General features: G+C 32.3%; 1 pseudogene; it reads left to right on the forward strand.

The window, feature by feature from the left end:
• The first annotated feature begins 4377 nt into the window (after nt 1–4377).
• On the forward strand, nt 4378–5101 carry LOC114495224 (annotated as a pseudogene).
• Nucleotides 5102–15419: the final 10318 nt, after the last annotated feature.

Raw genomic sequence — 15419 nt, forward strand, 5'->3', positions numbered from 1 at the left:
AAATCTTCAGTCATAGCCACTGTGTAATCCATTCCAAATAAACAATGTGAGCTCTTCCTCACAAATTCAGTTAAGCAAGCTTAACGTTCATTCTGACAACTTGCAATGGCACTTATTTGTGTTTATCATGTGGGATTTAGCCTATGATGATGATTGCCAAGATTCTTTTCAATCCAAGTTTGTCATTCAACATATTTTCTGTCATTTATGACATTTTTGATAAAGGCCAGTTTGATAAAACTGTCTTCTATGTAATCATGCAAATAGTTTAATATTTTAAGTTAGTTATAGAAATTTTCAACTATGAAATTATTGTAATTTCTATGTACTTATCACTTATAACTTAATTTCAACAATTCTCAACTTTTGCCAGCTTCGTTTTATTCATTCCTCTTGTCACCACCACTTATAGCATTTTACCCATTAATACCTATAGTGTATCATATCCCAATAAAGTTGAAAAATAGCTCAGTATACATTTCTAACAAGCAAGATCTTTTAAACTTAACCACAATGGTGTTAATATATCTATGAAGTTAATATTTTGTTAATATTATCTAATACTTATTCAATGATAAAATTTTTATATATAGTTGATTTGTTCAAGGCAGGATCCATGCAATTGCATCTGGTTAATGTCTTATAAATCTTTAAATTTTTATGACAGTTCTTTTTTCCCTTTCTTTTTCATATCAATTATTTGTTGGAAAACTGTGTCAGAATATTTTCCACATTCTTGCTTTAGGATTTGGATTTTTTTCTTATGTATGTTGTTTCTCTATCTTCCATATTTCCTGTAAATTCAGAGATAGAGACTTAAAAATACATAGGTTTAATTACTGGTGGGGATACTTCATAGGAGGTACTGTGTACATCTTAATGTTTTCTTATCAGGAAGTATATAATATGTAATTGTCCAACAGAGCAAGATTGAACAGTTGGTTCAGTTATTTTAACCTGCTTCATCAATTAGCTTCTCAATCTTCTTCCTAATGTTTGAATATTAATTAATAATAATTAATTAAAGCCATTATTTCACTGTGTTGCTAAATGATAATTTTTTATTTTATCATTCTGTCCCTATTTATTACCATAAATTCTTTTATAAAGAACTTTTTCTCAGTTATGTTGTTATTCTAAAATATATTTGTATAAGAAAGGCAGAAAAAAATGCTGGGTGTTTTCCTTATTAATCTTCAAAATAATGAGTAGGTACCCAAACACCCTACTAATATGATGCTATTTAAAAATGGTAAAATGAACTTGTGGATATATATTTTAGGTGTTTTGATACTCTTCTGTCTTTTTCGGGGGTGGCATGATCCACCCCCCAAATTGACTGAAACTTAATCAGTGGAAATCAAAGTTGTCGCTTCTCTTGTTTTTTTTTTTTTCCATTTTATCTTAATCTCACACAACATGTGATTATATTTATAAATATTTCAATAAGCAGTTCTAAAAAAAAAGGATTCTTTTTCAAGCATAAGCACAATTTTTAGGACAGCCAAATAATTTCACAGTAATTCCTCACCCAAGGCCATGTCTTTCTCAGGGGAACCCCCATCTGATGACCAAATGAAAACGGTTCATAAAGCGGTAGCCCCGAGTGAGACTCCTTAAAGGCAGTTCTGACTCCAAAGCTCCCCAGTGGGCTGACAAAGACTTTGTTTAGCCTGAACAGTCAATCTTTTCTCTCTCCAGTCATTTTTCTCCCTCCTGTCCTACACATGTGTTGATTCCTAATGAGTGTATTTCACCCCAATTGTTATTTCAGCATCTACTTTCAGGGAAGCTAACCTATATAGCACAGATATTCCATGAATTTGCACCTCAAATTTTTTGACTACCTGACCCAATTGCAAGTATAATCCCTCAAAATTGTATTCTCCCTTATTACATATAGGTGTTCTATAAATTCATATATACATAAAACTCACATCTTATGTTTATTATCAATACCTATGCTCAATTTTTTAAAGGGAAAAAAGAAATAAATATTTTGTCTTTTTATGAAATTTCCATTGTTTCCTCATGAATTCTCTTATAACATTATGAATATGAATATAACTGTTTACGATTTTAAAATGATATCAGAATTTCTGCTTCAGATGGTAAAAAAACTAGAAGGATTTCTATATGTATATGGGACTAATTACATTTGGAATAACTATAATGTCATTTGGAAAGTGACATTTTTACATTCTATTTTCAAACTGATGGCAAGAGTTCAAGTAACATATCAATCCTAGTTATTGATCTTTCTGCATATAAATTTATGGGTCTATTTGTTTAATAAAATTATGAAGTTCAAGTTAATTGTAAAATACTTTTACAACATTTTTACAATAGTTTTAGGTATTTGAATGTAGCAATTTGTTACAAAATGCATTTGTTTAAACTCTCAGTAATATCACCAAAAAAAAATTAATGTCAAACTTTATATGTAACCTATGTAACACATACAACATAAATTTTATGTTCATGTAAATCAGAGTAGACTAGACTAAAAAGAGGTACAAAAATATTTTGAAATAATGAGTTTTGCTATTTCTGCCTTTGGTTCTGATAATCATCTTTTTCCCCATTTGGAATCCTATCAACTAGATAATACCTGGGAAGCTTACAAGTAATTCACTCAAGAAGACGCCCACCAGTACTGATAAAATTATGCAAAAGTTCTGTTGATGTTGGTAACCTAAAGCAAATACACAAATAATTGATATCCAGATACCATATCTTCTCCCTTGATAAAAACTGTAAGGTCACCACAATATATTTTAGGCAATAAATGCTATCAACCCAATGGCATTCATCTATTTTGCTCATCAGGATCTTACCTTTCTCACACACCCCATTTCCCAAACCTTTCCTAAATCTGTTATTATTTTAAAAAATGATACATTATTAGAAATAGTATATTTTACCAGCACCATGGCCAGACCTAATGGTTACTATGTGGTCAAGATGGTCTTTCCCATGTATAAAACACTTTCCATTTCAAGAGAATTGTTAACTTAAGAATAATAAAAATTATCTAATAGCTGTGTGTTGGTGGCCTTAGGATGTTTTCTACCAGGAAAAGAGAATGACAGCTGAGATATTGGGGGAATGCCAGAAAGATATCATCTCTTCTGCTCTGAGCCACTGAAAGACCTTTTCATTCACCCACCAGGGCCCTGTTATAAGTGCCAATTTTTCCTTGAAGTCAGGTATGCTCACTGGCTTCTTTCACCCGTTTGTTCTTACTCATATTCATTAAACTGTATTTTTTTTGCAATGAAAACAGACTGAATCCTATTAATTTCCTTCTAACCTCTAGTCCTTATCAATTCTCTAGACTCCTCTTTTATCTTCCTATACCTCAGCATTTCTGATCTCTTAATTTGCTTTGCTTGAACTCTTTGTTACCTCACGCCAGTTAGACAAATACTCTCACTCTGAACACCTGGTCAAGCTCGTATCAACAGTACAAGTCAGATTATAGGAGATGGGATTGTTCATTACACCCAAGTTTTATTCGTATAATTCTTAAATGTGAGTGGAATGTGCACTTTGCTTCAAATAATTTAAACACAGCTCCTCAGCTAAGAAACTTTAACCTTAATACTTATCCAAAGTTCCAAATTACTTCATTTTGTAGATTTTTTTACTATTACTTGCTGAATATTTTACTTTACTATTGGATTGTTTAATAATTTCATTGGAAATGCAGATGCCTCCAAAATCTAAAAATTAAAATCTTAGTGAATATTTTTCAAAAATCATTAACATTTTCTTAAAATTACTTATGTATACTTTAAGCCATGAGAAAATATTATTTTATTTTTAGCCAGTCAACAATTATTTAAAAGTATACAGTATATAGTAAACTAGAAGGGACATGGAATCAGAATTTATGAGTCAAATTTTATCTTCACCATTTACTAAGATATCCAAAAATGCCCTCAATCTGCTCCATTACTCGCAAAATATTTAGCATTACTCACAAAATAGAAATGATATTTTTCCTGCATACTTCATAAGGCAAGGGCCAAGTGAGATTGTGTAAATGTGAACAGGTTTTGTAAAGTGTGAAACACTCTCCACAAATTTAAGATTTTAGTAGTATTTTATGTAAAATACTGGGATGGAGGCTGGTTGTCTCAGTACTTAGTGTAACAACAGGTCTCCCTGTCACACTATTACCTTTCTTTACTATCTCATTTGTTTGGCGGAAAATAAAAAAGTGCAAGGAGATGGGAATGTAAAATTAAGATCCTGTGAAAGCCTTGACAGGAACATTTGGAGATAAGTGTATTGTGAAACAAACACTTCTTCTGCCTATAAAAATGCTTTCTTTCTTTTTCGTGGCACCTCAAAGGCAGGCACTACTGCAGGATGAAGCTGAACATCCCCTCCCTAGCCACTGGCTGCAGGAAACTCATTGAAGTGGACAATAAATGCAGATTTCTTACCTTCATGAGAAGCATATGGCCACAGAAGTGGCTGCTGATGCTGTGGGTGTAGAACAGAAGAATTATGTGGTTCAAATCAGTGGAGGGGAGGAGGACAGACAAGGTTTCCCCAGGAAGCAGGATGTCCTGACCCATGGCCGTGTCTGCCCGCTGCTGAGTAAAGGGCACTCCTGTTGTAGACCAAGGAGGACTACAGAGATAAAGTACAAATCTGTTCGGGGTTGCATTGTGGGTGCCAATCTGAGTGTTCTCAATTTGGTCACTGTTAAAAAAGGGAAAAAATTATTCCTGGTCTCTCTGATACTACTGTGTGTTGTCAGCCTTGGGCCCAAAAGAGCTAGAAGAATCTGCAAACTTTTCAATCTCTCTAAAGAAAATAATGTACAATATGCTGTGAAAAAGTCCTTAAACAAAGAAGGTAAGAAACCTAGGACCAAAGCACCCAAGACTCAGTATCTTGTTTCTCCACGTGTTCTGCAACACAAACGGCAGCTTATCGGTCTGAAGAAACAATGTACTAAGAATACACTAAACTTTTGTCCAAAAGAGAGGAGGCCAAAGAGAAACACCAAGAACAGGAATCCAAGAGACGTAAGCCACTGTTTCTGAGAGCTTCTATTCCTAAGTCTGAGTCCAGTCAAAAATAAGATTTTCTAAGAGTAACAAATATATAAGAATAAACATAAAAAAAGCTTTCCCTGTTGGAGTAGTCTCTGGAGACATTTCTTTTTGCAAAATATGCTTCCTTTAATCCACGATCATTTTAATTTACAAAACCCATAAATCTTGATGAATGAAAATAGCTTGGTATGTACATATGATGATAAATTTAACCCATTTATGAATAGTACATACTTGAATAGTTTTAAACTTTCTCTAAGCTAAAGAAGCATAATATTCTGTTTTAAAACATTTTATCTCAGAATTTTTTCAGAACTGGGAAAAAGTTGCAATGCTATTAAAGAAAAAACTTTTAAAGGACAATTAAAAATAAATATATAAACGTATACTGGTGGGGGGAACTTATCAACAATGCTCCAAAGTATTATTCCTACAACACTATGAAATTAGACTATTGGAAAAGAAAAAAAATGTGATTGGTAAATGCATATTACATTTAAAAGGTCATTAAATTTTAATCTTTAAAATTAAGTATATAATTCAAATTTTGAGCAAAGCCACATCCAGCTTCCTGCCCAGCAGAGAGCATTTCACCATGAAGTACATGTTTTTCTCCATATTCTTATAGAATATAATCTGAAATAACCTTTCTTTTAAGTCTTTACAGCTAATTATTATACATGGTTTTAATTAGGGAAAATGTTTCTCAATAGTGAGGATCAGGGAATGTGTATTTGCAGTTTTCTCTTACATGTATTTTAAAAGGAGCAGCACCCTGACAAAATGTTTCAGTCGAGTTGAAAGAGTAAAAACAGGAATGTAAGCACAGCGAAGGGATATGTAGGACATCATGTCAAAGAGTTTGCCCAACGGTTGCATTTCTTCATGAAGCTAAGTAGACAGAAAGAACAATATAAAAAGCCCAAGAATCTTAATAGTAACAAATTGGTACTGTCATTGACTTGGTCCTAACCTGAAGGCAGAATTTGTATACACTTTGCTTCATCTGGAAAATACACTTATGGACTACATTAGATTCTAATACAGAAGGTATTTACAGGAATAATAAGATTCAGTATATGGCCAGCGAGGCAGGATATGGGCCCAGGTTTAGTGGTGGGAGGAATGGATGTCAGAGAATGTTACACCTTATAGCTGGAGTGGAGGTCAGGACAAATAGTACATTACATACGATGTCTCTAAATCTGGGTAGCAACAATCATATAAAAAATAAAATAAAATAAAATCTGGAGATCCTCCTACTGCACTGTACACAGCTCCAGTTTCCTACCCACTTATCTCAGTCTGAGGGATTACTGGACTGATTTTACATAGGTAATTATCCAGCCCTTAAGCGTCAGAGATAAGGAGGGAATTTTACTAAAATCAGATTCAATGTGAAAGGGCCAAAGAATGCATACTCATCATTCAAGAAGGAAAAAAGGAATTCTGATTCAGAATGTTAATTTTCTGTACATTGTACATATTAAATAGGAAACTTTCAGCATTAAAAAATATTTGTATTAACTATGTATAAAAATAAAATCAATTTATATATTTTCTTATATCAGCATCTTACTAGAGTTTCCTATTGATTACAATAATTTGTAGATGCTTTGATTTGCTATTTAAAGAACTATATCATCTTCAAATAATGACTGAATGACTATCTCTCTTTTCTTTCTAGGCTTTTTTTTAAAGATTTTATTTATTTATTTTTAGGGAAAGATGGAGCCACACTGGTCTGGGCTCCTTTCTAGTTCTTACAGTTTTTTTTTTACTTTTCTTGTCTAACCACACTAGCTAAAATCTCCTGAAAAATGTTAAAAACAAATAATGACAATATGTTTTCTTGTCTTCTTCCTGATGTTACAGAGAACATTAAAGAAAATGGTTAAGAATAATTGTTCTAGGTTTTTGTCAGGCATTTTTTACAAAAAAAAGTTTTATTGAATTTGCCAAATCTTTTATAATAAATGACTATTGAATTTTATATTTTATCAAACTTTTTTATGTATCTACTAAGATGATATGCTAATGTAATAAATCACATTAAGTGATTTTATTATATCAAACCATAATTTTATTGTTAGGGTAAACCCAAATTAATTGTGATATATTTATCTTTTGATATACTCTGGACACAGTTTGCTAATATTTTTAAATTTTTGCCTATATTGCTGAGTGAGATTAGACTAAAATTTTCACTCCATTTTTTTCTATCCATTGTTAGGTGACATTTGTAGGTTACAGTAATATTTGGAGTTTTTATGGAAGTTTGTATAAGATTGGAATTATTTGTTATTTGATAATTTGGTAGAATATAGATCTGGTAGTTTCTTTGGGCTAAGGTTTTGAATATAAATTCAATTTATTTAATTTTCATATAATTATTTTTAAAGATTTTATTTATTTTATTTTTAGATAGAGGAGAAGGAAGTGAGAAAGAGGAGAGAAACATCAACGCGTGGTTGCCTTTTACAGACCCCTTACTGGGAACCTGGCCCATAACCCAGAGAATCGAACCAGCCACCCTTTGGTTCACAGACCAGCCCTCAATCTACTGAGCCACACCAGCCAGGGCTAATTTTCATAGAATTATTTAGACGTGTTTTCATTTAGAGTGAATTTTGTTAAATTACATTTTTTCAAAGTATTTTCAATTACTCTGTTTTAATATTTATTGCTATTTATCTTTTTTGGGTTTTGTTTTTAAATTCTAAATTATGGTTTACATTCAATATTATTTTGTATTAATTTCAGGAGTATAGCATAGTCTCTAGATAATAACATACTTTACAGTGTTCTCCCTGATATTTCTAGTACTCAACTCACACCATACATAGCTATTACAATATTATTAGTGAAATAAGTCAGTCAAAGAAAGACAACCACCATATGATTTCACTTATATGTTGAACCTAAGAAACAATGTAAACAAACAAAATACAGACTCACAGGTACAGAAAACAGACTGATGGTTGCCAGAGAGAAGGGTGGTTTGGGGACTGGGTGAAAAAGATGAAGAGATTCAGAAGTATAGGTTGTTACAAAATAATCATTGGGATGTAGAGTACAGCTATTTAGCTGTTTATAATATTCTTTTACTGAATTTTGTTGCTGCTATATTTGTAGTTATGGTCTCTTTAAGAATTCTAATGCATTGATTATTTTTGCCTTCTCCATTTTTTTCTTATCAGTGTTACTAGAGCTTTGTCTAGTTCTTTACAAGTCTTTACAGAGAAACAATTTTTTTGTGGATCCACTCCATTATATTTTTATTAATTTTTTGTTAATTGCTGCTCTGAAAATTTGCATGTCTTTACTTCTAATTCCTTTGCACTTATTCACATATTTCTAACCTTTTTTAATGTAAAATTTGATGTTTTGCAATTTAGGGCTGCTTCACTCCACAACTTACAACAGGCAGTATTTCAGTTATTAACAGATCATAGTAATTTTTAAAACATTTCAATTATTAATTCTTTGTTAATTATTTAGATGTTTCTTAACAAATGTATAAATTTTTACCTGTGTTTTTCAAGTTCTAATATAAACACATTTGACTAAAGAACTGGTATGATTATATCTACATTTGAAGTTTGTTGTAAATTACTTTATTGCCTAGTACATGGACAATTTTTGGAAGGTTTTTAGTTATATAATAAAATAGAATGTTTTAATTGTGGTGTCAATTAAGGTAAATTTATTATTGCATTGCTCAGTAATTGTTGAGTACCCTGTCAATCAATAATCAAATGCTCTGGAAATCTCCTCCATGATGGAGGAAGAAGCCTTTTCTTCCCTGTAGTCTTATAAAACTCTGTTGTATATGTTTTTGAAGATGTTCTTATGGACACACAATTTAAAAACTACTGTATCTTTCTGGAACACCAAACCTTTCACAATTTTGTAGTAAATGACTTTTGTTCTCATTAATTTTTTTCTGATTAAAATAGCAACTTCATGTTATTTGGATAGCATTTGCCTGCTCTCTCTATATTCTTATGCTTTTCTTTAAATCTTTCCATGTTCTTGTACATAAAATGCATCTTGTAAACAACATATATAATTAGAATAAAATGTGTATTATAATTTACTGTGTACACACATACATACATAAAATTTAATAAGAAACTTAAAACAGTAAAGTTTTATAAAAAATTATTAAAAGGCAGCAAGCCCAGGAATAAAGAGCTAGAACACTGAAAATACTGGAAAATAATAAGAATGAATGAGAGCTTTAAAATTCTGGCTTTAAAACATAGTATGGTGATAATATAATTTAAATATCTTAATACTCCCACCAAAATAAACAATTTAATCAATTGAAAACAGACAATTCAAAACAAAACTAAGTGTAAGAATTTGATATGTTATTGAAGTGAGATATTAAGTTATTTGAAATATTATTAAATAAATATAATGTTTTTCAATATATATTTTATAACTAGAATATTATAAATAATAGTTGGAGTATACTAACAGGAAAAACTGGTAAGTGAATTGGAAAAATACACCATTTGATTTGTGCTTTTCTCATGCTATTCAGGAGTACCTTGGAAATATTTTGGATTTTGTTCTAGATCACTGCAATAAAGTAAAATTTTTGGTTTCCCAATGTGTGAAAAGGTTATGTTTACATGATACTGTAGTCTATTAGCTGTGCAATAGCATTGCCTAAAAAACAATGTAGAACACTTAATTAAAAATACCTTATTGCTAAAAAAATCCTAACCATAATGTGAGGCTTCAGCAAATTATAGTTTTTTTTTGCTGGTGGACGGTTTTATGGTTAATCTGTAAAAAACAACAACCAAAAAACAATGCAATATCTGTGAAGTGCAAGATAACAAGGTACACCTGTATGACTTCTATTCACCTAAAGAATACTGTGCTAAAAACAGTAATAACCATCATATCCAGCCTGGTTATTGCAGTAACTCCTTTGTGTCCCTGCTTTGTTTCCCCTTTCACCTCCCTACAGCCATTCTGCATGGAGCACCCGGAATTACTGTTTTACAACCAGGTCAGGTCATGTCACTCTGCTGAAATCCCTCCAAAAGTTTCTCATCTCAGAGATTAAGCCAGTGTCTACAGTGATCCACAAAGGCCCCAGATGATTTGCCCGTCATGGCTTCTCTCACCTTGTCTCCTACGACTCTGACTCAAATTCACTCCATTTCCAGCACCCCAAACATCTCTGAGCCTTTGCCTTTGCCCTCCTTCTTCCTAGAAGGACCTTGCCAAGGCATCTAAAGACTTGTTCATTTAGCTTCTTCAAGTAATCAGTGACACCTCCCTGGCTACCTACATAACACAGCACCTTCCCACTGTCCAGTGAACTCCTTGTTTCCTTTAGTGTGTTTTTGTTTCTTTCATCACACTCACCAACAATTGATTATTTATTTACATGTTTATTTTTTATATGTTTTCTCACTCCAGTCCTCATTAAAACTATAGCTCTGTATGACAGGAATGCATGGCTCTGGCCTTTGTGCATGACATTTATAATCTATAAAAGTTTATTGAGTGCATGAATAAATGAATAAACTTAGTATGTGCTCAACATTATTGAATGATGCAATCAGTCCTGTTTTCTCATAAGCTTCTATAACACACAAAGTCTGTATCATGTCAGTTAATATCTAATTATGAAAAGCTATTTTCATCAATAGTTACTATTATGAATTCCTTATGTGTAAAGATCATATTTTACTTGTCTTTCTCTGACTTGCTTACCATATTTTGCCATGTATTATGCACACCCATGTTTTTGGCCCCTTTCAGGAAAAAAAATCTTTCATTTTAATTTTTTAATTCAATTTTTATTTATTTAAATTTACAAACTTGTTTTTTTTTGTATTATAAAGGAGTTTACCATTTATTTTTCAACATATTGTGGCATAAGAAATTTTATGTTTTATGTAACAAATAATTACAAAGCACAAGAACACATACAAGGTATTTCAGGTACTACCCATCCATAATGGGCATCCTTATTTTTCCTTCAAAAATTTGGACAACAAAGTACACATTATATATAGCAAAATATGGGGCATTTCACTTAGCATAAGACTCTCCAGATCCATCCATGCTGTTGCAAAATGTAAAATTTCCTTCTTTTTTACAGCTGAGTAGTAAGAAATTGTGTAAATATACCAGTATTTTTTTAATCCTCTCATCTACTGATGGGCATTTGGGCTGCTTCCAAGTCTTGGCTATTGTTAAATAAAGCTGCAATAAACATAGGTGTGCATATATCCTTTCAAATAAGTGTTTCGGGTTTCTTTGGATATATTTCCAGAAGTGGAATCACTGGATCATAAGGCAGCTCCATGTTAAATTTTTTGACGTAACCTCACAGTGCTTTCCTCTTTGGCTGCACCAGTCTGCATTCCCACCATGATTTCATTTATATGTGAAATCTAATGAACAAAATAAACTGACAAAGTGGAGACAGACTCATGGATACAGAGAACAAACTGACAAGCTATCAGAGGGGAGGTGTTTGGGGGCTGGGTGAGAAGAGGGAAGAGATTAAGCAAATTAAAAAAAGAGAGAAAGACTCAAACATAGACAACAGTATAGTGACTGCCAGAGGGAAATGGGCTGGGGGAGGTAGAAGAGGGGACTAGGGGAATATATGGTGAAGGAAGGAGACTTGACTGGAGGTGGTAAACATGCAATATGCAAAAGATGTATTATAAATTGTACCTGAAACCTGTATAACTTTGTTAGTTAATGTCACCCCAATAAACTCAATTTAAAAAGAAGATTCTATTTTGTGAATGTAAAAAAATAAAATAAAGGGAAAAATACAATAAGTTTTTTAATTAAAAAAATTAAAATTGAACATTCTGCTACATATTTGTCAATAAATCATTTCTTTTGTGAATAGCCTTTGTTGATTTGCTTAGTGGAAGTTCTTACTGTTCTCATTAATTTGTATGTACATCTTGTATAGCAGGTATGACTCCTTTTGCCTGCCATTCTTTTAATAAACATTACTTTCAATTTGTTGTTAAAAAATAAATTAATAAATTTTTCCTACATTCTCCACAATACTTTAATTACTGCTCAATTACTGGCAGGTGCTCATTCAAACTTGTGTATGGATTTAAATATTCATTAATAATATCCTCTAAATGTTCCAAGAAAATGCAACAAATTTGCTGTGATATACACTTTCCTTTCCTTCCTCTGCTTATTTTACACAAAGTTAGCTCAGAATTAATCACATTAGGAAATATTGAATTCTCACTTCTACTGAGCTCTATCCTACCATTCAGAGAGGAGCTTACCAGTGATGAGATGGGAAAGAAAAGTGAAATAAAATAAGAAAAAAGGCAGAGAAGGATGAGAGAGAATTGGAATCCCTGCTGCATGAGCATTTGGATTTACCCTGGGGTATTGTTGGTTAATTAAACATCATATGATAGATTGCAATCTCCTGAGCTTCCTTCCAGTTAGAACATTTGATTCAAATTGTATGAGGCAATGTACACTTCAAAGGGAATTAACAAAGAGATATCTTTATACATATACATTTTAGAAATTCAGCAACTTAGTATATGACCAAAGAAATAATATTACAAGTTTGAAAAAACTACAAATAATGTTATAATATAATCAGGTAAAAAGTATCATAAGAGATTATTCTTTGTATTTCAATGTAAGAGAGGTTTAGTCCTTTTGTTGCCTATCCTTCTTTTTCCATAATCTTCACGTGCAGATATGTTTATTGATTTAAGAGAGAGAGAAACATTGATTGGTTCCCTCCTGTATGCACCCTGATGGGGACTAAACCTTCAACCTATGTGCCCTGACTGGAAATTGAACTCACAACCTTTTGGTGTGCAGGACAACCAACTGAGCCACCCGAGCAGGGCTGGTTGCCTGTTCTTGTGTTTCATGCACCCTTTGTCCATAAATGTCACCTTATATCTGATGCAGTAGTTTATCACCATAATTACCATCTCCTCAGCAGAGATACAGAATACCTACTCACATTTTGTGAGGAACATTTTGTTTAAAGACATATATCAAGGCCCCTTTAAATCTTCTCTTCTCTAAACTCAACTATCTGAACTACTCTATCTTTCCTTCACAGATTCATCTTTCTTACTGTAATAATTTCCTTAAGTCTTCATCATTTTTTCTTTCTTAAATATATAGAAATTTAAGAACCAATAACTGGACATATTATTTCAGAGGGTTTAAATGCTGCACAATGAGAAGCAGTAAGAGATCTGGCCTAAGGAATGAAAGGCCTGGATTCTAGTGCTATTTCAATTGTTCATTACAGTTGCCATGGTCAAAGCACTTACCACCCAGATCTGTAATTTCTCCAAATTTTGAAACAATAGAAATGTCTTATTTCATCTAATGGAGTCTTTGGGATAAGAAAAAGCTTCATGACCTATAAAGCATTTTGTAACTCTATAGTGTAGCATTTCCTGCTAACCATAGATGTAAAGGAAATTTTGCACAGAAAATCTACAGGAGAATTTTATACACATTAATAATTGGAGAATACCAAATTTCTGTTTTTAAGAGAGTTAATTTCTTTTTTTTCATCTTTTGTCTTTTTTTTAAAAGAGTGGGAAAGGGATAGAGAGAAACATTAATGTGAGAGAGGAACATCAATCAGAGGCCTCTTGCATGTGCCCCGATGGAGGACTGAGCCTGCACCCTGTGCATGTGGTCTGACTGGGAATCAAATGGGTGACCTTTCACTTTGTGGGACAATGCCCACAAAGCTCAGTCACACCAGTCAGGCAAGAGTTGAAAATTATTAAGTAAAATATGACTCTTTGAACCTACTTACTGAGATACATATAATTTTATTTGGTTGAGGATTTGAGCATCTACTGTATTTTTCAGATTGTATGACACACTTTTTTTCCCAAAAATTTGGGAGGAAACTAAGGGTGTGTCTTATAGTCTGAATACAGCTTTACATTTACATTGGTGAAATATTATGTTATTTACATTATTAAATATTTTACCACATTTTTGCTTCAAAATTTTTTCCCTATTTTCCTCCTCTAAAACCTAGGTGTGTCTTATGGTCTGAAAAATACAGTATGTTCATCAGGGATATTGGCCTATAATTTTCTGTGTTTGGAGTGTATTCATCTGGTGTTGGAATTAGAACAATTCTAGCCTTATAAAATGAGCATGGGAGTCTTCCCTCCTCCTGAATTTTTGTAATAGTTTGAAAGGGTAGGTGTCAGTTCTTTAAATATTTGGTAAAATTCACCAGTGAAGGCATCCAGTGCAAGACTTTCATTTGTTGAGAGATTTTTATTACTGCTTCAATTGCATTAGTTATAATTGGTTTATTCATATTTTATGATTCTTCCTAATTCAGTTTTAGAAGATTTTTTTCTAGAAATTTATCCATTCCATCCACATTGTCCTATTTGTAAGCATATACTTGTTTATAGTATTTTTGTACAATCCTTTGTATTTCTTTGGTGTCAGTTGTTACTTCCTTTCTTTCATTTCTGATTATACTTATTTGGGTCCTCTCTCTTTTTTTTCTTGATGAGTCAGTCTGGTTAAAGGTTTATCCATCTTATTTATCTTTTCAAAGAACCAGCTCTCAGTTTCATTGATCTTTTGTACTTTTTTTATTTTTCTGAAAAAAATTTTAGATTTTATTTATTTTTAGAGAGAGGGAAGGGAAGGAGAAAGAGAGGGAGAGAAACATCATTGTGTGGTTACCTCTCATGTGCCCCCTACTGGGGACTTGGCCTGCAATCCAGGAAGGCGCCCTGATTGGTAATCAAACCAATGGCCCTTTGGTTCGCAGGCCAGTGCTCATTCCATTAAGTTACACCAGCCAGGGCTGAACTTTTGTATTTTTTTAGATGCTATTTCATTTATTTCTGCTCTGATCTTCATTATTTCCTTTCTTCTACTCACTTTGGGCTTTGTTGTTCTTTTTCTATTTCTTTTAAGGAGAAAGTTATATTTATTTATTTGAGAGTTTTCTTGATATTCTTTTGTTGTTAGGCCTATAATATTCAAATACTATGAATTTCCATCTTAGAACTGCTTTCACTGTGCCCAATAGATTTTGGGCTGTGTTTTTATTTTCATGTGTTTCAAAGTATCTTTTGATTTCTTCCTTAATAACACTGTTAACCTGTTCATTATTTACTAACACGTTATTTAGCTTCCATTTCTTCGTGTGTTCATTTTTTTCTTGTGATTAATTTCTAGTTTCATATGATTATGGTCAGAGAAGATGCTTGATATGATTTCAAATTTTCTAAATTTATTGAGACTTGTTTTCTATCCTAATGTGGTATACCCTTGAAAATGTACCACATG

Source organism: Phyllostomus discolor, chromosome 4 (assembly GCF_004126475.2).
Source record: "Phyllostomus discolor isolate MPI-MPIP mPhyDis1 chromosome 4, mPhyDis1.pri.v3, whole genome shotgun sequence".
Lineage (NCBI taxonomy): Eukaryota > Metazoa > Chordata > Mammalia > Chiroptera > Phyllostomidae > Phyllostomus > Phyllostomus discolor.